We start from the raw sequence: 21,448 nt of genomic DNA, 5'->3' as shown, positions 1-21,448 counted from the left end.
GTTCCTTTCACCCATGCATGACTGAAAGTGAAGCAAATATTTGAATCTTGTTATTCTGTTGCCATTTTAAATGTTTAAAAAATCAATATTTTGAGGCCGGCGCCACGGCTCACTAGGCTAATCCTCCACCTGTGGCACCGGCACCCCGGGTTCTAGTCCCAGTTGGGGCACCGGTTCTGTCCCGGTTGCTCCTCTTCCAGTCCAGCTCTCTGCTGTGGCCAGGGAGGGCAGTGGGATGGCCCAAGTCCTTGGGCCTTACACCCACATGGGAGACCGGGAGAAAGCACCTGGCTCCTGACTTCGATCAGCGCAGCGTGCCGGCCGCAACGCACCGGCCGTAGCGGCCACTTGGGGGGTGAGCCAATGGAAAAAGGAAGACCTTTCTCTGTCTCTTTCTTTCACTGTCTAACTCTGCCTGTCAAAAATAAAAATAAAAATGATGAAAATCAATATTTTGGATGCATGCAGGAGCTTTTCTGCTAACGAGCATCATGCTGATATGGAGGTGAGGGATTGTCCAGTGACCCAGCGTGTGCACCCTTAGATTTCCATGGAGATGAGGTGGAGCTCTCCAGGTCATGATGTGATGGCGAGGACACCTCATCCTAAAACAAGGAGAGGCTAGGGGAGCTCAGAGGGTGCCAGCCAACACTGCCTGCTCTGAATCCCCGCAGCCTCCTCTGCCACTACTCTGTAAAGATGGGGGAGCAAACCCCGACTTCTTCCAGCACCGAGCTCTAGCGGGCTTTTCCCGTGGATGCTCACCTGCCCTGCCTCCTTCCCGCCACAGAGGCATCTGTCGGCTCCGTGGGCCTGCAGGCGGGCGCATTCCAAGACGGATGTGGAATATTTCCTTGACAGTGGAATCCGAATTAGCAAGTTCCAGCTCCAGCTCTCACCTGCAGGCGGAAGTCAGCATCTTTGTCTCCTTCCAATTTGCCCTCTGCGCCCCTCAGACCCCAAGTCCACGGCCTCTGGCACCTCACAACAGTGAGCAACAGGTGAAGGATTATTTCTGGAATTGGTCTCCGCTCTTTCACGGGCTTCCCTGGAAACTCTGTGCCTTTGAACAAATGGGGTGTGGGGGAGAATCTTCGCGATCACTCCTAGTCACAAGCACATATCGGCCCGGTGCCAGCTGTATCATCTAAAAGTGATTCAGCTGCTCAGGGCAAAGGCTTTTTGCCAAACTCCAGGCTAATTCATTCAAGGAATTCGATGCACCCTCAGCCCTAGGATCCAATTACAAAGCCCGGAAAAGCCCTGAACGCCATTTCCTGGCCCTCGCAGGTGGTCCGGGGCTGCCTCAGGTGGAGTTTTCCACAGAGGCACTGTCCTTACCTGCAGAGCCTCCTAGGGAAGAGCGTGGGGAAGGTGATCCCTGTGCAGCTGACTTTGTGCATCTCTGGGCAGTGAGAAGTCCTGTAACCTTCCTGTTGGTGGTGGAGTGGGCCTTGGGGCGCATCACCTTGCCCTAATCAGATCCCGCAAATTTAATCAGGCTGAGAACAAAGCCTTTAGATTTCCATGTGCGGGTTCACCACCTAGAGTCACTGCAACCTTCATCTTTTCCACTTTGTCCTCTGCCTCATTTAAAAGATTTTATCATCACTTTCTCATTCTGTCGTGTCTGCTTTCAGTCTATCTGGCGTGTCTGTTTTATTAATGATAACAGGAGGTCCCACGTCTCCATGCCAACTACTGTGAGGAGGCCGTCACATACGTTTGTCCCTTTGTGATGGCCAGCGCTGCAAAGGGAGTGTTTTTAAGCCCATTCAACAATAAGGACCCTGAACTAGAAAGGGCCCATCAGGACTCAAGCTGTACTCTGGTGACCCTCATGCATTGCTCATAGCCCCTTGAGCAGAGCACAGAGCCTGGACACGTGCGCTTCCTCTGATTCACACCCTTATCCCAGCACACACCACACAGGCATAACGATGCCCTCACTGTCGCCGCAGCAACCCTCTGAAGGCAGGGATGGAGACCAGTGCAGCCACGACAAGATCTGTACAGGCACAGCACAGAAGGAGTGCAAGGTTGCCAGAAACCCTGAGGCCAGGAAGAAGCAAGCCCCACCGCAGAGCAGCGAGCCGACCAGGTGTCCAATGAAAAGACTTGGATGATGAAGACGGGAGATCTGTGAGGGAGGGAGCATTACACAAGGCCCCCACTCCCAGGAGAAGGATCTAGGGCACCAGCAAAGCCAAGCAGATGAGCCAGGCAAACATAAAACCAGCACAGTTCTCAAGAGGAAACAGCATGGTTTGGAAATCTGCAGGATGACGGAGATTGTCACAGAAGCCCCTCTGTGGTGGATGCTGGCCTTCAAATCACTTTAGGTTGCTTCCTCCCCTACACCAACCCACTGATGACACGTGCTAAGAGAGTGTTAGAGTCTAATGAAGCTTAGATTAAAAAAAAAATCATTGCAATTACCAGTGTTGTGGCATAGGGAGTTAAACCACCACCTGCAACATCGGCTTCCCATATGAATATTGGCTCCCGTCCCGGCTGCTCCACTTCCAATCAGTTCCCTGCTAATGCACCTGGGAAAGCAGCTGAGGATGGCCCAAGTACTTGGGTCCCTGCCACCCACGTGGAAGACGTGGATGGAGTTCCTAGCTCCTGGCTTCAGCCTGCCCATCCCTGACTTTTGCAGTAATTTTGGGTGTGAATCAGCAGATGGAAGATCTCTCTCTCTTTCTCTCTCTCTCTTTCTCTCTCTCTCTCTCTGTGACTTTGCCTTCCAAATAAATAAATGGATCTTTCAAAATCTGCAAAATAAAAACCCTGATAATGCGCCTGAGAAGGCAACATAAGACAGTCTAACTACTAGGGTTCCTGCCACCCACATGGAAGACCCCTACGTTGTAGCCATTTGAGGTATGAATCAGCAGATAGAAGATATTTCTCTCTCTCTTTCTCTCTCTCTCCCTCTCCCTCTGACACTCTGCTTTTCAAATAAATAAATAAATAAATAAATAAATAAATAAATAAATAAATCTTTTTTAAAAGGCATTGGAGCTAATTAGGAAAGCTTTGGTTTTGATATCTTTTGTCTCTGCTTTTAGTTTTCTTGCCAAATACAAGAGAACTACAAAAAATTAACTTAAAATGTGCTTTTTTAAAAAATTCTATTCTTCCATGAACTTCTCGAAGCCCATACTTTATGTATTCATTCCAGAATGTTGGGAGCCTACTGTAGATCTTCCTCCTAGCACTGTGTGAGATGTAAGAAATCTGAGACAAGATTCCTGACCCCAGGTTGCTTGCTGTCTCAATAGTAAAGCACAAAACGCACACATCAGAAGGTGAATGGAAGTGTTTCTGACACCGTTTCTACTTGGAGAACTCATAGACACCTTGGACTTGAACATGTCCCAGATAGACCCTTGCTCTTCCCAGGAGCTTGACCAGCCCTTTCCCTGTTCTCCTAATCCTCTTCATGGTTTGCTTTGTCTCAATCTGTCCAGGAAGCCAACCTGCCCCTCCACCCCATGTTGACTTTCTCTCCTCTGAAACACTTTAACCCTCGCCCATCATGCCTCTGTCTTCTTCAGCTCTGCAAATGGCAACACTCACCACCCAACTTCTCAAGCTAAAATGAACACACCGCCCTTGGCCTCTCAGATCTTCTTGGAAGTTACATCACTCTCTCGTCAGTTCAGCCAGCTACTTCTCCCAGATATGCCCCAGTCTGCACCCTCCTCTCTGCTCTTGCTGCCATCCCTCTCCCAGACTATTGCAACAGCCTTGTCATTGGCCTCTCTGCTTCCACTTAGTTGCTCCTCCTCTGACTCTGCACAGCCATGATAGCTTAAAATAAATTGCAGCATGCTATTCTTCAGTTTAAAATTCTCAAATGTCTTCCCAGTGCGCCTAAATTCAAATCTCGAACTTCCTCCCATAGACTGCAAGACTGTTCTTGATCCAGGGCCTGTGTACCGTAGGGACCACCTATCGTAGCTCACTCCCAAATATCTGCCAGGAAATGGGCTTTCTTTCTGTTCCAACAAGTGAGCTTATTTATTCTTGGGGAATTGAACTTGCTATTGTGTTTACCCAGAAAAAATTTTTTTGAAGCAAAAGTTCCCCACGAAGGGAATTTTACTGATGGCTCTAGCTTGTTCCCTCCCAAAAGACCACCAAATGAAGTGACCAGTAACCATAGATTTTGTCGTCTTCATAGTAAAATGGAAGAGGAGGCTTAGAACTGGATCACGGTTCGGAATGCTTACATCTCGTAAGAGCCAGCATTCCCTTAGATCTGCAATTGGGCTCCACACACTCAAGCCTCAGCACAATTTTCTCTGTAGCTACAGCCTTTTCCCAGAAAACCAGCTTAATGTGCCCACTAGAGCCAATCTGCTTTGCGTTGTAACACTGCTTTTCCTGGGCATACGGAGGAGCTCAGATTACTGTACACTGTCACTTTGTGGAGTTGGTGCTCGCCACTGGCCCTTACAGAAGGTCCAGTGGGTTTGGGAAACATTATCATGTTTGCTGGAGTGCTGTCAGCACAGAAAGGAAAAACTTATCTCTGCCTATCTGTGTGATGGCTGATTTATTTATGCAATTGCTAGCTACCGCTCTCTGTCTCTCATAAACACACTCATAAACACACGCACACAATTGAAATGTAGGCTTCATTTGGTGCCTTGTGCTACACTCTTTCTTCAGTGCCTAGGAAGGAACTCAGTAAATATTTGCTTAATGAATTAATCCCTGCAATATAAGTTTTCCCTAAGTAGGAAATGGTACTGTTACACTTATGAGTAAGAGTACGATATTTTAGTACATTATGCAATGTATAATGATCAGAGCAGGGTAATTGCCATGCCATCACCTCAGAAATTTATGATTTCATTGTGCTGGCAACATTCAAAATCCTCTCCACTAATATCCAATTGTTGTCAACCATAGTTATCCAACTATGCTATAGAACATTAGAAGTTGTACCTCCTATCCAACTGAACCCCTATAAACCACAGAAATACTGTTATTAGCACATAAATGCTAAAGTGCTTGAGAGGTAAGAAAGCAGTGCAAGCTGGCGGGGTTGGAGGCCGCATGGAGGAGGTGAGACAAGGTGAGCCATGAAGGAGGGTTAGGATTTGAGCAGTGAAAGGCAGCAAACCTTGCATTTCTAGTCAAGGGGTTAAGACAGATAAGCCCTTTAATACACAATGAGAAGCAGTAAGGCCTTAACACAAATCCAGACAGCCCAACTCCAAATGCAGAAGTAAACCCTACACTCTACTGACCAAGTGGGTGGTTTTGTATGCATTCAGACTTAAGGTGGTAAACTAAACTTAAACATGGACATGGAGTATGAATGGAAAGCGGGGGAAATGTGAGGGACATTATGTAGAAGAAAGAAACAGGCAAGTTATTTTAATATAATCAAATTGAACAGGCAGCTATGAGAAACAGCAGGACCCAAAGATGGATTTGGAAAACAAAAGTCAAAGATGAGCTTGCAAATTGAAGAAAATGGTGATGTCGCTGGTGGTGAGAAGGTGACCTGGGTTATGTGAGATAGTGGATCCAATTTTAATAGGGTTGATCGAGAGGGTGGCAGGACTTTCAAGGAGAAACATCAGGGAAGCCATGGGCCTGGCATCTGAGTGAGATTCAAGCCAGGAGAATGTGACTACAAATTATCTACATCATAGAGTACATTGTGATGTGTTCTAAGAGGTGGGGGGTTGCAGAGAGGGCCTCAGCGATCTTCCCCTCATCTCTTGCCCTCCACCTTCAGGAAGGAAGATGCTCAGGCCACAGGTGGAGGTGGAACCCAAAGCCCAAGACTACATAACGTCCTCCCTGAAGAACTGAGCACAGGCAGGAGCTCAATGGAAACAGGCTCTCATCGGATGACAACAATCCAGCTGCAGGTACCCAGAGATGGACTGAAAATTAAGATGAGCGGAGACAGGGGATGAGGAAATGAGTCTGTGGTCCACTGGCCAGGACAAATGGAAGAGGAGGTAGCTGACACGGGTGTACTACCACCTTGGTCATAAAGGCATGAGGAGACCTAAGGTGGTACAGTCAAGCAACCTAGGGATGAATCCTCAAGAAAGCAGTTGTTACCAGAATGCTTTGTATTGCAAGCATGTGAAGGAGAATAAGTTCTAACAAAAGTCATCAGGGACCACACTGTGGCACAGCTGGTAAAGCCACTGCCTGCAGTGTCAGCATCCCATATGGGTGCCTGTTAGAGTCTGGGCTGCTCCACTTCCAATCCAGTTCCTTATTAATGAGTGTGGGAAAGCAGCGGAAGATGGCCCAAGTGCTTGTGCCCTTGCACCCACACGGGAGACCCAGAAGAAGCTTCCTGGCTTGTGGCTTTGAATTGGCCCAGCCCCGGCTGTTGTGGCCAAATGGGGAGTGAACCAGTGGATGGAATATCTCTCTCTCTGTCTCTCCTCTCTCTCTCTCTGTGACTATTATTTCAAATAAATAAATAAATCTTTTAAAAAAAAAAGTAAAGAAAAATCATCAGTCTACATTGACTGTTGGGAGCAACTTTACTAAAGTAGTGAAGCAGAAGCCAGATTGTTTGGGTTTATAGATAGGAAATGCAAAGCACAATCACACAGGATTGGCTCAAGAGGAAGAACTGTAATAACTATAATATTTTATAAAATAATCTACAAGGCAGTGAACAAGTTCATTGGCTGAAAGGAAGGAAATTGAAGTGGAGGGTCAGAGAAACAGAGAAATGTTAGCGTAACTGCTACAGAGACAGTGTCAAGAAATAATTTATCATATGTGATGGTTATTTGAAAAGTGAAAAATGCTGTATACAGCCATTTGTACATTCAACAAATACTTTTTTCAGCACTTGCTTTGTGTAAGGCATTGTCTTGGACAAAGAGATACAGCATTGAACAAGACAACTGGCTCCTGTCCTCATGCTGGTTTCAGGGCGAGGCCTGGATAGCGTGATCACATTTGCCATTACTCTTCTGTAATGCTTTGTAGTTGGCAAAGCACTTTCACTTTCTGTAGCTGCATTCAAACACTTCTTGGAGGTCAGTATTGGGAATCTACCAAAAAAAAAAAAAAAGGAAACTGACGCTGAGAGATTTAGAAGACATATGAAAGACTCAACAGCTAGTTATCATGAGCATAAAAGCAAGAATCCTGGTGTCTGAACATAAGAGGAGATGGAACAATAATCAGAGGGGTGGATGGCAGGAAGTAGCTCTATTTTCCACTTCTTCTCTTCAGCCCATCATTGAAATGAGAGCTCAAGTCAGGTACTTTACTCAACTTTAGATTTGGGTATAGTCAAACATGGTAGGCACTGATTATTAGATGATCACTAAGTAGTACATTGTTTACTTAACATTAACTCAAATCCTCAGAAATTTGGCTATCTGGTAGGATTTCCTTGCCCCTGTAGTTCTAGTACATTTGGCTTACACCTCCCAGCACTAAAAACTGTGAAAGTTCAAAGCCCTGCCCTCCATTTCCATAAATTCCCCTGATTAGAGTTAGCTCTTGGCATCTGGTTTCTGCATTCACACATGCGGCCTCTGCTTTCAGCCCAAATGGAAATCTAGCTCCTTTCACTGGTTTCCACACCAATCTGGTGGGTTTTATCAAATATGCAGATTATGCAGATCTGCAAGAGAATGGGAGCTTTTTTTTTTTTTTTTTTTTGCCCTCAGAGGTCTCACCCTTTACCCAAAGTGACTTACCCAAGTATCTCTCTTAAATAAGTATGATAGTCTCTGTAAGAGAAATCAAGGCAAATGAAAATATGAAAATATTCTCCATTTTCTGCTATTCATAATGACTTTCTGAGGAAGATAATATTAGTATCCCATTTTATGGATGAAGAGCCTGAGGCACAATAAAGCTAAGTCACTCATTTAAGCCCAGATTGGAACTGAAGTCTATCTGACTCAAAAGTGCACATTTTTCTGTAGGACATTCTGATCTTGAGTTTGACCCAAGAAAATGTAGATGAAGGTTCAAACTTGGAGAAAAGAACACAGGAAAGGGATGCCTTCTTCCATATTCATTCAAGCATAGAATTATGCTTAAAGAAGATCTTTCTATTTTATATCCTAGTGAGAATAATGCCTAACAGGCCAAATTGTATTTTAAAATGGTCTGATGCAGATGTGTCTGTAACTTCCACATCTGACAAAGGAGGATATATTAATATGATACTTTTTTTCCAAGTGCCAAGAGTACTTAGATCTTACAGTCTAAATTTTCTAAAACTTCATGCTTTTTAAAATTGCTAAGGAGACTGGCCTGGGGGCAAATGAAGTCATGTTTGAAGAAGTATCGTTCAAAAGATCCGGCGCCTGGCTATGTGGATGAAAATGGATGACTGAATTTAACTCAGGAAATGAACCAGCTAACCCAAGGGCTGTCTTCCTGCTGACACTGTAAACCTAACAGCCTATGAAAATCAGTCCAACTGACATCTGTGAAATACTTTGCATGGTAGTATGGAGCCCAGAATAAGATTTATTCAAATAGGGTGAGCTATTGCTTCTGAGTCCTTTAACAAAAATTAAGAGGGTAACCCTTTATGGGTCATCACCACAGCCAGGCCCTGTGCTGGGCACAAGTAAGAGGAGCAGTAAAAGCAGAGTTGTGCTCATAGAATTTTCAGTCCAGAGGGGGAGGAAGCTTCAATTTAGAAAATCACAAGTACAAGTATATAATTGTACTAACAAATTCTAAATGCTGTCATTGGCTCATCTGGTTCCATGACCCTAAAAGGCAGGCAATAGCATCCTCATGTTATGGACAAATAAATTGATGTTCAGAGAAGTTCAGTAACCAGCCCAAGGTCACATGAGCCTGGGATTTGACATCAGTTCTCTACACTTTTGAACCATGAAAAAGAAGAATCTAAATTGAGCATTTTTGACATTGAATTATATGAATACAAAATCACGTTACTGTGTTAAGGTGATGGTGCAAGACAGGACGAACGATTGTCGAGCATATGAAAACTTCTTGGGATTGCTTGCACTTTATAATATCACATTCCACAAAGTCATGAATATGAGCAACTCCTTGGATATTTTCTTGTCTTGAACCCCCTGGAAAGCAAGATGCTTTTAGGACCTATCCTTTATCAGTCCCTTGTATCAACCAGAAAAATGACCAAAATTCTCAGCATGAGGAGTCCCTGATAATATCACCTCCCCTCCCCATCCCCACACCACGCCCAACATGGAGCACACCATTCTTTCTTAAAGACCACGTCTCCCCCATTGAATTGTCTTGAGAAAGTTTTCCCTGCCTGCTACAGGAATTTTCTCCTTTGTGTTCCTTCTCATATTTTTTAGCTCAATAAACAGAATAGCAGGATTCCAGCTCTTGAGGGATTCTGCAATAACCTCTTCAAACACTATCATTTTCTTTTATAAAAATTTATTTATTTATTTATTTATTTGAAAGAGTGACTCAGAGAGAGGGAATGAGAAAGAGATCTTCCATCTTCTGGGTCACTCCCCAAAGGAGTGCAGAACTCCATGCGGGTCTCTCACAAGGGTAGCAGGGGCCGAACACTCTGGGACATCTTCCGCTGCCTTCCCAGACACATTAGCAGGGAGCTGCATCGGAAGCAGAATAGCCTTCACTTGAGCCAGCCCTCCTATGTGGGATGCCAGTGTCACAGTCGCTGGCTTAACCCCCTGCATCACGGTGCTGGCCCCCCACACTTTAATTTTGTAAATAGGGAACTGGGGGTTACTGAGAAAAGATTTACACAAGGTTATTCATTGTTACTCTCCACTTGCTCCTCTATCAGTCTTAATTGCAGTTGGTTCATTCTTCTGTGAGTTCAAATACAATCCCAGGATTTTTTTTTTTAATTAAAATCAATGACTGATCTGCAAAGAGGCCTGTTAGTTTCCCCATTATCCAGGGACCCTGAGAGACACTCTGGCGGTGGAGAGAGGCAGAGGCGATGAGGTCATCAGGGTGTCTGTAGTTATCAATGGGGATCTCAGTTCCTGCCGGCTATGAAGACTCTCTGCACTGAATGGGGAATTTTAAAAGCCTGTGGTTTGCAATAAGATCCATCACTGTGGCTTCAGGCAGCCCTATTGTTCCTCACAGCTCCCTGCAAGTACTGAGTGGAACTCAAAAGTGGGTTGATATTGAATAAGTATACATATGCCATTGGCAGCATACAATTAGCCCAGTCATAGATAATGCACCCACTACTCAGCCATGTGCATTAGCCAAGAACTTGGCAAAATCTCACCCCTAAAATTCAGTAATGTGTTGAATTCTTTACAAAGAGGCTTTATTTAAGAGTACTTCTATAAAAAGTGTGATCCGGGTATCGCTGCCCTGCCCATGGCTGTTTGACCATTGCTCCTCCCTTTAGAAGGCAAAGGTCTAGTGAGCAGGAATCATGTTTTTTCATGTTTGTATCCCCAGTGCCTTGAATCTAGCAGGAGCTCAATCCTTGTTTAGTGAAATAAGCCACTAAGGTTAGGTCTAGATGCACAACATTGAAACTCAAGATGAGAAGTTCACACAAGATACAGATTTCTTTCTTTTTTACACAAAGGAGAAATAAGAAGACTATACTGATGGGGTGATTGCATAGTCCCCAGGGATCCAGGCTTATTTTATCTTTGTGCTAACTCCTTATTTATTCAAGTTTGCCTCAAGATCAAGGTAGTCGCTAGTCATCAGTTCTACAATGAACAAAGAAGAGGAAAATACAGTCCCAACCAGTCAAGTGGGTCTTTTTAAAGCTTCAAAATTTCCTATCTTCTTATCTTGATTTTCTTGTTTTATATATTTTTTTTATTTTTTAATTATTTATTTATTATTTTGAAAAGTAGAGTTACAGGACGGCACCTCATCTCACTTGGCTAATCCTCTACCTGCGGAGCCAGCACTCCAGGTTATGGTCCAGGTTGGGGCACTGGTTCTGTCCCAGTTGGTCCTCTTCCAGTCCAGCTCTCTGCTGTGGCCTGGGAAGGCAGTGGAGTATGGCCCAAGTGCTTGGGCCCTGTACCCGCATGGGAGACCAGGAGGAAGCACCTGGCTCCTGGCTTCAGATCGGCACAGCATGCCAGCCTTAGCGGCCATTTAGGGAGTGAACCAATGGAAGGAAGACCTTTTTCTCTGTTTCTCTCTCTCTCACTGTCTAACTCTGCCTGTCAAAAAAAAAAAAAAAAAAAAAAAAAAAAAAAAAAAAAGTAGAGTTATAGAGAGAAAGAGAAAGAGAAAGATGAATCTCCTTCTGGTTCACTCCCCAAATGGCCATAACGGCCCAGGCTGGGCCAAGCCAAAACCAGGAGCCTGCAGTTCCATCTGGGTCTCCACGTGGGGGGCAGAGGCCATTTTCCACTGCTTTCCAAGCTCAGTTGTGCAGCCATCACCACTATCCACCTCTAGAAGGTTCTCACCTTCCCAAAGCAAACCTCTACATCCACTTAGTACAAGGTCTCCCTTCCTCCTTTCCCCTCAGCCCCCGCCATTCTGCTGTTTCTCATATCTGACCCCTCTGGCTATCTCATATAAATGGAGTCGTACAATGTCTGTCCTTTTGTCACTAGCATTTTCACTTAGTCCGTCTTCAAAGATGGTCCATGTTGCAGCATGTGTCAGAATTCCCTTCCTTTGTAAGGCTGACCAATATTCTGTTGTATGCACATATCACATTTTTTATCCAAAGATTTGTGTTGTTTCCACATTAGCTGTTGCAAATAATGCTATGAACATTGGTTTATCAAGTAGATCTCTTTTAAAGAGCATACAGAAAGTCTCACTCAGCTTTTACTTCTTTTCATTGGCCACCCCTGACTCTAAAGTTTGGGGGAAAGCACTTATTACCTGGGCACATTTTCCATCCTTGACAATGTATTTCCCATATGAAAGAGAGAAAGAGAATATTGGGCAGGTAGCTAACAGATGGTGTCCCTCTGCTGAACAGTCCAAGTCCCATCAAAATGCCTAATCATTCCCAGTCCACTCCATGTCTGAACTTTCCTCCAACATAGTTTGTCTGTGGAGAAAGTACTGTATCTCCAGAAAACCCCTTCCCTTAAAGCCTAATAAATTCAGACTTAGGTGATAATCCTGCTGCCTGTGTTAGGAGCATCTTCACATAGTTACTCTATTTTCTTAAGATTTATTTTTTATTTGAGAGGCAGAGGCAGAGAGAGAGAGCAACTGCCAGAGCTGAGCCAATCCAAAGCCAGGAGCCTGGAGTTTCTTCCAGGTCTCCCATGCTGATGCAGGGACCTAAGGACTTGGGCCATCTTCTACTGCTTTCCCAGGTTCATTTGCAGAGAGCTGAATCAGAAGTGGAGCAGCCAGGACTTGAGCCGGCACCATATGGGATGCTGGCACTGCAGGCAGCAGCTCTACCCACTACACCACAGATCCAACCACATATTTACTCTTTCACCTCCAAGCCCACATTTGTAATGCCCTGTTTTACATCCCCTCTTGGAAATTCACCTGCATTTTAACCCAATAGATGGAAAGGGTAATTGGTAATTTCCCGTCCCATTCTCTCCATCCCACAACCAGCTATTCCCTCTGATTTGTTTCAAACCAAATAGATTTCCATCATATAACCATAGAGTTTAGTATGTTCATTTACATTGTGAAATTCCAAAAGACCACTTTGCAGATGTGTTTGTCCATGTAACCTTTTTCTTCTTTTATGGTTCAACTCTTGGGTGGGATGAGCAACACATTGTAAGGAAACGTACAGCCACCAACACTGGGGAAACTCATAACTGATCTTCAAGTTCTCCTTACCTTTTGACATTTCCAAATCATCTCAACTCAGCCTCCACAAAGTCTCTCTCATCGCTCCCTCCCTTCCTTTCTGTCCTTTCTGTTTCTACAACCACCTTCCACCGTTCACCGTGACTTCTCCCAGGAGCATTTGCTGTATTCATACCTTCCACAAATTACATACCAGTTGTCTACCAGTGGCACTCCGTTATCGGATGCTGACGTCATATACAGTGACTCAGCTCCCTGCACCACAAAGCCGGCCCCATCTCTTCCTCTTCTTACAAACCTACTAAATGCTATCGCGGGGCCTTACCCTCGTGACCTCATCTCATTCTAGTGACCTCCCAGAGTCCCCATCCCCAAATACTACCAGTATAGACATTTGAGGATTTAAATTCTAGCGTATGACCTTTGCGGGGGACACATTCAAACCATGGCCCCATGGATGCCTCTTGTTGATTACAGTCCAGTGGACATGGAGTAGCAGACATACATCCAGTCACCTCACACTATGAGTAAATTGACGAGTGTGGCCAGTGCAGTCAAGGCAGGGAGCAGGGGGCCATGTGGCAGCGTGGGAAGGGGCCCAGCACTGAAGTGTGAACTGAGCTCAGCCGTGCATCGCCATGGCTGTCAGGTGGGCAGAAGGGCTTGCCAGGCAGAGAGAAATCCCAGGCTGGTCAATGGCTGTGCTGGAGGTGAGCAAAGGCAGCTACAGGCAGCGATGGAGCCCTGAAAGCCTTGGTAAGTGTTTTTATCTTTGGTCTCCAAGACAGAGTGGTTTGTCATCATTTCTATTTGAAAGAGTTGGTTTTGCCTGCCCTGTGGAACAGAGAGTTAAGAACAGATGCACAGAGACCCGTAGAGGTTACTGCGAGCAGCCAGGTGCCCGTTGTTGGTGGATAGGACCACAGAGGGAGAAGGGTGTGGAGAAGTACACACTGAGTACCATGGTATTTAAGAAATCAATAGGGGCCAGTGCTGTGGAGTAGCTGGTCAAGCTGCCACCTTCAGTGCTGGCGCCTCACATAGGTACCGACTCAAGTCCTGGCTGCTCCACTTCTGATACAACTCTCTGCTGTGGCCTAGGAAAGCAGTAGAAGATGGCCCAAGTCCTTGGGCCCTTGCAAACTTATGAGAGACCCGGAAGAAGCTCCTGGTTCCTGGCTTCGGATAGGCAGCTCCAGCCATGACAGCCATTTGGGGAGTGAACCAGTAGATGGAAGATCTCTCTCTGCCTCTCCTCTCTGTAACTCTGCCTTCCAAATGAATTTTTAAAAAATTTTAAAAAACCCAAAATCATATAAAATAGTGTTAATTATCCAATGGTTTAAAAAAAATCAGTACACGATTGGTTTGTATTAGGTTATCTGTGGATTAGTCTCAACTCATTTAATAGATTATAAATTCCTTGAAGAAAAAACATCTGTGTCTTATTTTCTTGGTTTCTCATACCTAAATATAAGCTTTGCAGTTAGTAGGAGGAGGGCATGAAGTTTGTTGAAGTGATTTGCAGTGATTATTTGCATTCAGAGAACAAGTTCTGGGCAGGAGGAGGAAAAAGTCCCACTGAGGCAGCAGGCTGAGTTGGGTAGCACTGAGGAGCCTGCCTGGGTCCAGCATGGGGACACAACAGCAGCTCTCTCTCCACCGCCAACAGGCAGCACAGACGGGGAACCACTCTGTGGCAGGAATGCAACTGCACCATCGTTTTCCTAATGGGTTAGGGAGATGGGCTAACCCCTACTGAACTATAGAAGGAGAGAAATTTGAAGATTATTTCAAATTAACACTTTGCAACAAATAGCAAATGCTGGAATTCCTATGGCAATTACTGCTGCTTAATGTTAGTGGCCGTGCATAAGACTTGGAGAAAATAAATAGGTGAACCCCCAAACAATAGTCTTAGAAGTTTTTGACTAATTGCTGTAGTTCAACAATTGATATGCACCAGCAAATAACAGTCATTGTGATCCATGTCTCCCATGAAGACCGGAAGTCAAGAAGCATTTTCCCCCAACTATACACAGAGTGAACGTCAGAGATACTGAAGAAAGTTCTAGATTCTAGGATGCATCTGTCAGTTTCTCTTTGCCAAAGTGCATTCTATGCCAGAAACAAAGGCTTCCTTATTTTCACTGTCTCCTCCACTCTGAAAAACATTAGCACTCTCCTCAAACTTTGGCCAATGACCCAACCCCTAATTAGAGCCCAATCTGAAATCACTCCAGCATGCCATGGTTTGCACCCAGGTGACAAACTTCGAAACACAACCATGCTGTCAGTACCGATGCTTTGTCAGTGACTGGACAGTACAGGGTCAAGGATGGTTTTGGAGAATTGCAGAATAGTAACTTGTCATGGAATAAGAGAAAAGGTGACACCTGAGCAGAATTGCTAAGTTGGAATGTGGGGTTTTTGATTAGTTTATTTTTTTTGCATTTGTTTTGCATTTTCATTAGTTGCTATCTGGACCTGAAAAGGTCACAAGTCTAATTACACCTATGAACATCATCTAATATCAGCAATGATGTGATGCCCAGGGACCCACCAGGGGACCACCACTCCTCGCCAACCTGGTAGTTCTCCACCACTCAAATCAAAAAGTCTACAATGGAATAGGGATGATGTTAAAGGATTACTGTTGGGATATTCTTAAGATGTATTTATCTATTTAAAGTCACAGTAACCCAGAGAAAGGGAGAGACAGAGAGCGTAAGAGATCCTCCATCTGCTGGCTCACTTTCCAGATGGTCACAATGGCCCAGACTGGACCAGGCTGAAGCCAGGGGCCAGGAGCCCCATCAAAACCTCCCATGTAGGTGCAGGGGCCCAAGCACTTGGGCCATCCTCTGCTGCCTCTCCCAGACCACCAGCAGGGAGCTGTATCAGAAGTGAAGCAGCCAGGACTCAAACTAGTGCCCACATGGGATGTTAGCATCACAGGCAGCGTCCTTACCCTCCAGCTGCAACACCAGCCCCTGTTGGGATTTTTTAACAGTGTGATCACAACATTGTGGGTGGGATTAAGACAGAGAGAGAACATCATAGCTCTCAGAGACACATAGGGAAGTATTTGCAGATGAAGTAACAGGATGCCCTGAGATCCTGTTGAGAGTGGGAGAGAAGAATGGAGACTAAAGGAAGCACCATCTCCTTGTGTTGATAACTGTGATGGAGGATGAGGCCAATGTACTCTGCTCCACTTGTGTTTGAAATTTCCCTGGGGGCTGGCCTTGTGGTGCAGCGGGTTAAGCCACTGCCTGCAATGCCAGCATCTCTAATATGAGAATCAGTTCAACTTCCGGTTGCTCCACTTCCATTACAACTCCCTGCTAATGCACCTGGGAAAGCAGCAGAAGATGACCCAAGTATTTGGGTCCCTGCCACCCATGTGGGAGACATAGATGGAGTTCCTGGCTCCTGGCTTGAGCTTGGCCTAGCGTTAGCCATTGTGGCCATCTAGGGAGTGAACCATCAGATAGAAGAGCTTTCTCTTCCTCTGTCTCTCCTTCTCTCTGTCATTCTGCCTTTATAATAAGTAAGTAAATTAAAAAAAAAAATTCCCAAAGATAAAACGTTTCAAAATGCCATAAACACTTTCATCTTTTTTCAGAAAACCCTAAGAATGTCAAGCTTTTCACATCCAGAAATTTCCTTTCTTGAGGCCAGGAAACCAATATAGTGTTGGTGTTACCACATGTCGGTTTTCTAAAACATTAAATGTCGAACTCTTCGCCTCCCAAAGAAGAAGGGGAAGATAGAAGGAGGTACAAAGCAGGATACCCTCCCTCACTCCATAAGAATGAGTCACTTCAGCATTCTTCCTCACCTAATCAAACATGCCCAGATGTCAGCCAACTGATTATTTTCAGGATAATTTTGAAAACTCTACTAATGTCATCATCAGGCACAAGGCACTGTGGGTAATGCTCTCCAAACAGGAACAAAGCTGACATTTGGTTCTGAATTCTAAAAGTAAAAAAGCTTCCTCTGAGAAGCTATATATTCAGTCTCTCACAAATGTCCCCTGTGGGGCTTGCAGAGGCTCAGCCCCGGAATCCAGTTGTACTTTTTTCTAAGATTTATTTTCTTTATTGGAAAGGGGGTGGGGGGAGAAAGAGAGAGAGAGAGAAATAGATCTTCCATGCTAGCTCATTCCCCAACTGGCTGCAATACCCAGGGCTAGGCCATGCCAAAGCCAGGAGCCAGGAACTCTCTCCAGGTCTCCCATGTGAGCGGCTGGGACTCAAGCACTTGGATCATCTTCCACTACTTTCCCAGGCACATTAGCAGGGAGCTGGCGAAGAAGTGGAACAGCTAGGACTCAAACCTGCCCTGTGATACTCTTGTATCACATAGGCAGCAGCTTAACCTGCTTCCCCACAGCGCTGGCCCCAGGAATCCAGCTCTTGAGGCTCCTCATGGGTGCTCATTTCTCACACCCCTTTTTCTCCTTTCCCAGCAAAAGGCTGAATTGTCCTACTGGAAGTTTCCTCCCACCCTCTGCCCCACCATACACACACAGAGCAGCACAGCACAACCTCGTTGAGAGCATCCTGCTGTTGCCATGTTCAAACAGGCATTTTCCCCAAGCAGATCAAGATGAAAAATGTTAATTTAGCACCATCTATGTGCCCACAGTGGCCCTATCTTCCGGAAGACAGGGAGAGAGCACAGGGGGTAGCAGGGAAAGAGGAAGAGAGATGAGGGAGTGGGAGACAAAGCAAAGGGGTGCAGAGGGGAAAGAGAGAAGAGAAAAAGATTTAAAAATGACTTCTTAGTTGCAGATTTCCATGTCTGCTGGACATGAGAATATTTCTTTCCAGAAAATACCTTCCTTGGATTGACTAATACAGAAACGTCAAGAGAGACAGAACTCAGGCTGATTGTTGAGATTTTTCTCTTCTTGTCAGAGGCTATTTCTGGAAGCTGAGCCATTTGGTGGAAGCAGCGCCCCTGTGTGATGGTTCAATCCCCTCAGCAGGTGACTAGATAGCTTTAAAGCTCCTCTGATGCCATTTGTCTGCATCAAATGGGCAAGGCAGCTCTGCTGCCACCTCACATCACAGAGAATACTCTCCCAAATATTCCTGACCGCTACCTGCTAAGTTTCTTCCTGAACAATGGGTCCAGATGTTGGCTTGGAAAATGTCCCTTGTGCTTGCTTCATTTTAGAGTGTGTGGTGAAAAGACTTGGGCCTGATTTATTCGTTGGTCGGGTATGCGGTGGAGTCACAGGTAGGGGCAGAAGTTCCATAACCATTTAACACATAACAGATTTTCTTGACACTCCTTGGTGGGAGCTTGAAATCAAGTACAGTAGCAAAGTCATCTGTCAAGGGCAGCTTGCTCTGATGTCCAAGGGAATCACTTAAAAACCTACACGACGTCGAGGTGAGTAATAAATGACATTTTCATGCCTTCCATCCTTCGCGTCTGAGGGGTGCAAGGTGCAAAGGCGTGAGACACTGGGTTGTAAATCACAGTGGCTGGCTGTGAAGTCGGAGCGGAGGCCCGTAGGTGAGGCTGTGTGTGAGGCTGCGTGTTCAGTCGCTCATTGCCAGCTCACTCTCTTCCTACCCACTCACCCCCTGACTACACAGCCCCTGGAGGCTTGCTATTCCCCCTCAATTATCTTGGTAAGGCTGAGATAATGGGAAATTGTTAAGGCTTGAAGGAATCACAAAGAAATGGTCAACCAAAAGCTTAAACATGGGCTTGCCCCCCTTTTCTGGACTTGTCATAAAACCTGGGGAGGGGAAGCAGGGAGAACAATTGAATGAGAGCATCAGTTTCCTTTTCCACGCTGGGAAGATGTATGAAAGTAACTCACAGGGGCATCTGCCTGAGAGATCCTCACCCTGCTATTGGCAAAATGAAGGAGATACAGTCTCCCCTATTTATGTCCCCCCCAACTAAAAGAATTCAAGCACACGTAGACTTACCTAGGAGACAGAAAAAAAAGGAAGATGTTGCATTGTTTTATTTTATTATTTTACATATTTACTTCTTTATTCAAAAGGCAGTTACAGAAGAGAAGGACATCCTCTGGTTCACTCCCCAAATGGCCACAATGGCCAAGGCATGGCGAGGCCAAAGCCAGGAGCCAGGAGCTTCTGCCTGGTCTTTCACATGGGTACAGAGGCCCAACTACTTAGACTATCTTCTGCTGCTTTCCCAGACCATTAGCTGGGAGCTGGATCAGAAGTAGAGCAGCCGGGACTCAAACAGGCACCCCTACGGGATGCTGGCATCACAGGCATCAGTGTTACTTACCACACCACAACGCCAGCCCCAGGTTGCTTTATTTTACATAACGCCGGTACAAACGTGACCTTGAGTCTCACTTAGAGACATGTGTGCACACATGTGAGTGTGTGCATGTGTGTGCATGTACATTATGAGTGTATGGTGTGTGTTAGGGGAATGTAAGGAGAGGAATAAATTCCATCACATTGACTGAGACCCTGGCCTTTTACAACACACGCAGCTGGAGTCCTTCTACCCTAGGTCCCAAACTTCCTCGTGGCTTCCACGCAGTTCTGGACAGTGTGCCCCTAGGAGCCGCCAAAGTGAGTTCTGCTCTTCTCAGCGCCAGGCACAGTCAAGCACAGAATCCAGGAGGGAGTGTGGCAGAAGGAGGGATAATTATCTCCCCCTGCAGTGTCAGGGACGCACGGCTCCTCCACCTCCCCAGGGACATGAGGAGGGTCTGGCAGACCCCCTCTTGAAAATATGTTTGCAGAAAGAAAAAAAATGTGATTGTAGTCAAGAAACTGACACTTTGATTCACGTGGGTTCTGGCAGGAAACTGGCAGGAGAGTACGTTTTTGCAATGAACAGTGGACGCTGGAGCTGTGGAGTGGCCTAGAGCCATCAGTCACCCACAGCCTCGTGTCTCAATGTGGCATCCCCAGGAACAGAAGCCCTGTAGAGATTTTATTTTTATATGTGATGATTCAGGTCCCCTGAGAATAGCAAGAGGTCAAAGGCAGCCAAAATAGTGGGTGGAAAGAAATGGAAGTAATTAGAATGCGCATGAACCTGAAGCACAAGCCGAAAGCTGAATGCAGAGTCACTCTCCAAGTCTAGTTTATAGAACCAGAGTGGCCAGGGGCTCCCGGGGACAGAGCAGCTGCTTATCCTCCCCAAGATCAGGAAGACGTGGCTCCCCACTGTCCAGTGTCTCAGGTCCAGGAGGAAAGGACACTCCTCTACTACCCACAGCCCTTCCCCCTTGTTCAGGGTGCTGTCTGTATGACATTCCCCAGGTCACAAGACATGGCCAGGAACCCAAAACTCCAGTTGATTACCTTCGGGACAAACTCAATACTCAAGATGATTGCTTTTTTCATATCACTCCTAGAGACGCTTTTGCTCCTGGCAGGAAACAGTCATTTACTTGGTAAGTAAAGTTACCCAGAAAGTTGAACCTGGAAAATATTTTTCTCAAGATATTACAGCTTTGGAAATCATCTCTCTCCTCTCAAGGATTACATCTGATACTTGGACCAGAATTGGCTTCTACTTCTCCAGAGTTTACAGCCTGGAGACCTACAGGTACACCCGGTCACGCTGTTGAGCTGAGTCAGGGATTTGGGGCAGATCATTGGTGCATTCAGGAAAAACATTCTGCCTGGGAACCCTCAGTGAGGCAAGAGTGAGAAGAATTACAGCATAATACTGGTTGTGAGCTCATGCTCAAGATGCAAAAGCCGACCACTTCCAAGACGTGTGATTGATCTGGGTATATTTCCTCCCTGAGCATGAGTTTCTTTACCTATAAAACAGGATAGAAGACTGCTAGAAGGTTCCAATGAGCTATAAAATAATACACAGTGTCTGGCCCACAATATACGTTCAGTACATGTGAGCTAACATGATTATTACATTTATCATCTACTGTCTCCACTGTGCCATTTTCAGCGTGTATATTCCCCAACTTATTTTGGACTTCTTTACTATGTAATGATTCTTCTTTAAAAAAAAAAAAAAAGATTGGTCCAGAGCCGGTGCTGTAAGTAGCAGGTTAAGCTGCCACCTGCAGCACCAGCATCACTTAAGGGGACTGATTCAATTCCTGGTTGCTCCACTTGCGATCCAGCTCTCTGCCAACATGCTTGGGAAAATATCAGAAAATAGCCCAAGTGCTTGTGCCCCTGCACCCACATGGGAGACCAGGAGGAAGCTCCTGGCTCCTGGCTTCAGTCTGGACCAGCTCTGGCCTTGGCAGCCATTTGGGGAGTGAACCAGGAGATGGAAGATCTCTCTCCCTCTCTCTCTCTTGCTATCTATCTTTCCCTCTTTCTCTGTGGCTCTGCCTTTAAATTAATGAATAAATCTTTTTTAAAAAGAAATTGGTCCCACTGACCTACTGCAGTGTCAATTTTTTTAAAGATTTATTTATTTAAAAGGAAGAGCAACAGATAGAGAGATAAAGAGATCTTCCACCTACTGGTTCACTCATCAAATGGCTGCAAAAACCAGAGCTGGGCCAGGCTGAAACCAGTAGCCAGAAACTTACCTGGATCTTCCACATGGGTAACAAGAGCCCAAGTACTTGAGTCATCACCTGCTGCCTTCCCCAGGCGCATTAGCAGGAAGCTGGATCAGTAGCAGAGCAGCCGGGACTAGAATCGGTTTTCCATATGGGATGAGGGTTTAGCAAGCAGTGACTTCACTG

General features: G+C 45.5%; 1 long non-coding RNA gene across 1 annotated transcript; it reads left to right on the top strand.

The window, feature by feature from the left end:
- The first annotated feature begins 5,689 nt into the window (after positions 1 to 5,689).
- LOC127487495 (uncharacterized) lies at positions 5,690 to 20,755 on the top strand. Its single transcript, XR_007914348.2, has 3 exons — positions 5,690 to 5,900; positions 20,037 to 20,170; positions 20,257 to 20,755. It is a non-coding gene; the product is annotated as an uncharacterized lncRNA (long non-coding RNA).
- The last annotated feature ends 693 nt before the right edge of the window (positions 20,756 to 21,448 follow it).

This window comes from Oryctolagus cuniculus, chromosome 14, assembly GCF_964237555.1.
Source record: "Oryctolagus cuniculus chromosome 14, mOryCun1.1, whole genome shotgun sequence".
NCBI lineage: Eukaryota > Metazoa > Chordata > Mammalia > Lagomorpha > Leporidae > Oryctolagus > Oryctolagus cuniculus.
This window is presented reverse-complemented; position numbering and strand designations above follow the sequence as displayed.